The sequence below is a fragment of the Anomaloglossus baeobatrachus genome, chromosome 6 (assembly GCF_048569485.1).
Source record: "Anomaloglossus baeobatrachus isolate aAnoBae1 chromosome 6, aAnoBae1.hap1, whole genome shotgun sequence".
Lineage (NCBI taxonomy): Eukaryota > Metazoa > Chordata > Amphibia > Anura > Aromobatidae > Anomaloglossus > Anomaloglossus baeobatrachus.
The window spans coordinates 205,506,706-205,509,986 of record NC_134358.1 but is presented as its reverse complement, the minus strand read 5'-3'; positions in this window follow the sequence as shown (position 1 = coordinate 205,509,986).

Here is a 3,281-nt window from a genome sequence, read left to right as displayed (position 1 = left end):
TCAAAACAAAGTTTGAAAATAAAATGTTCAATTGTCTATGTGGTTTTGATATAAACCAGTAGAAGGCTTGAAGGCAGTGAGAATCTGAAGACCCAGTAGAGTTGTTTCTGTTTGTTATGACCTTACAGCATAGATTCTACAAAATGTGGATTATAAAAATGGACTTTGACTGAAAGCAATCTGAAATGAAAGATGAGCGTTGATAGAATTTTTGGTTATAATACTGAAATGCGGGGCCACAGAGAGCCATTGATATTCAAGCAGCCACTGCAGGCTAAACTAAAATTTCTTCATGTTGATTCTGCACAAAAGAAGAGCCTTGTGGCTAATTTATAATGAATATATAAAGCAAACCGAAAAGAACTCAGAGATATGGCCGTAAATTGCTGAAATCTTAAACTGGCGTGGACACTGTGGGACCCATTCATCATTTGCATATATTTTTTTTCACGTCACTTTTCTTTTTTTTCCTGGCGTTTTCAAAATGCCTAATAATTCTTTGATTTTTCAGAAGAACATCTATTTTTTTATGGCCACGCAGGTTTATGGGTGAAACAACTCTTCCCTGCAAAATCAATGACTTGTTTAATAGATAATATAAAAATACCAGTAAAACCTGAATACTACGGTGCTTAACTGTAATGCAAGAACGACCTTACTCTTAGTCATGAGCGATGACGGAGGGTTTGAAACTAGATGACTATGCTCTTATATAAGGTAGACGAGTTTACTAACCACTTTATTAGGGGACATGTCTTAATTCTTTAAAAAAAAAAAAAGCATGGAACTGACTTACAGACCCCCGCACTAGTGTATTTGGCTGCTTTTAGTTGCATTGGTATTAGAATGTACTTGTGCAGAGTACAGATGATGGCAGTTAAAGGCTCAGCACCCGTTTTTTTTTTGGATCAGAGCTTGGTCTAAAGGGCACTTTACATGCTGCGATCTCACTGGCGAGATCGCTAGCGAGCGAACCCGCCACCTTTGGTTGTGCGTCATGGGTAAATCGCTGCCCGTGGCGCACAACATCGCTAACACCCGTCACACACACTTACCTGCCTAGCGACATCGCTGTTGCCGGCGAACCGACTCCTTTATAATTGGGTGGTCCGTGCAGCGTCACTAAGCGGCCGTCCAATTGAAGCGGAGGGGCGGAGATGAGGGGCCGAACATCCCGCCCACCTCCTTCCTTCCTCATTGCGGGCGGCCGCAGGGACGGTGATGTTCCTCGTTCCTGGGGTGTCACACGTAGCAATGTGTGCTGCCGCAGTAACGACGAACAACCTGCGTCCTGCAGCAGCAACGATAATCGGGATTAGAACGACGCGTCAACGATAAGGTAAGTAATTTTGATCGTTAACGGTTGTTCCTGCGTTTCACACGCAACAACGTCTCTAACTAGGCCGGATGTGTGTCACGAATTCCGTGACCCCAACAACATCTCGTTAGCAATGTTGTTGCGTGTAAAGCGGCCTTAAGGCTATGTGCACATGTAGTAGATTTTTTTTCTGCACAGGAAAAAAGCTGCTGAAAAATGCGTTCTCATGCTTCTTTTTCTGCTTCTTTTCATGCTTTTTTCATACTTTTTTATCTATTAAGGTAGAAAAAAAATGCAGGAAGAAAGCTGACATGCTGCTTTTTCTGCAACAAAATCTGCAAGAAAAAAAAAAAAGCAACGTTTGCACAGCAAGTCAGGATTCTCATAGGCTTTGCTGGGATGCTTTTTTTCCTTGTAGTATTGATTCAAATCTGCAAGGAAAAAAGCATGAAAAAAGCAAGGTGTGTCATCCTTTTTTCTCATATGTGGAAACAAAAAAAAAAGGTTCTCTGCCTTCTCCTTTCTGACTATCCATGAAATTCAGAAAGCATTCGAATGTTATCCTAGTGCCATCTAGTTTTTTCATGGACCCATAGACTTGCAATGCCGATATTGATTCAACACGTCTCTGATTTTCTATGGACAGCTCAAATCTCTAAGGCCTGTTTCACACGTCAGTGATTCTGGTACGTTTGTGCTTTTTTTTTTATACGTACCAGAATCACTGACATACGCAGACCCATTATAATCAATGGGTCTGCTCACACATCAGTGATTTTTCACTGACCTTGTCTCCGTACGGCGTACCCGCGTGTCCGTGATTGCCGCACGGTGTGGTCCGTGAAACACGTGCCAGAAAAAAATGTGCATATAAAATAAAAATCATTTTTAGTCACCCAGCTCCAGCCGCGCTCTCTGCAGCCTGTTCTGCCTGCTGCTTCTGAGCCGACTCATTACTGTCGTGCATATTCATTAATGCACGACACAGCCGACCCAGAAGCAGCTGCTGCGGGGTCAGCGCCGGCCGGATGCTGCACCGCGGGAGCGTTCAGCACCATGGAGAGCGGGATCGGGCACAGGTGAGTTAATCTCTATGTGCAATCATGGACCACGGAGAACAGAGCCCGGATTGCACTTGGACAACCCACGTGTGTCATGAATCACGGCACACGGAGGGACATGTGCGTGTTTTACACGTCAGTGAAGAACGTCTGTGTTTTTCACTGACGTGTGAAACGGGCCTAAAAAAAAGAAAACTCACATACATGTGAATGGCCCCATTGGCTATCATGGATAGGACTCATACAAGCACATTGGACGTGTGAATGAGACCTTAGACAGAGGTGCTGAATAGAGATGAGTGAACCTGTGGAAGTTCGCTTCCGCAGCTGCAGCCGAACCGTACCTCCACAAAACAAAGGCACAAAAAAAATAAAATCGTCCTCTCCTTAAGGGGTTAAAAAAAGTAAGTCAAATTTCAGTTTCTTTTTAAAGTGAATCAATCCTTCAACAGGTTTTTGCTATGTAATCTGAGGACAGCATGCTATAGCGGATAAGGCTAGTTTCACACTTGCGTTGAATGGCATCCGTTGCATTGCGTTGTGTGACGGATGCAACGGATCATACAAAACAACGCAATCTTTTTTTTTTTTTCTTTACAGTTTTACTGGCGGCAGACTATTGTGAACGATCAGCTGGTCGCTCACAGCAGCCGGTCGCCGGGTGATCAGTTGATCACTCACAGCAGCCGGCCGCTGGGTGATCAGTTGATCGTTCGGCCAACAAGAATGTGTGCGGGGGGGGAAGAGTGCGGGGTGGGTGGAGCCGAGCGGGAAAGTGTCGGGGTCCCTGCACACGTAGCCAGGGTAAATATCGGGTAACTAAGCAAAGCACTGATATTTACCTTAGTTACCAGTGTACACCGCTTAGCGCTGGCTCCTTGCACCCGTAGCCAGGGTAAATA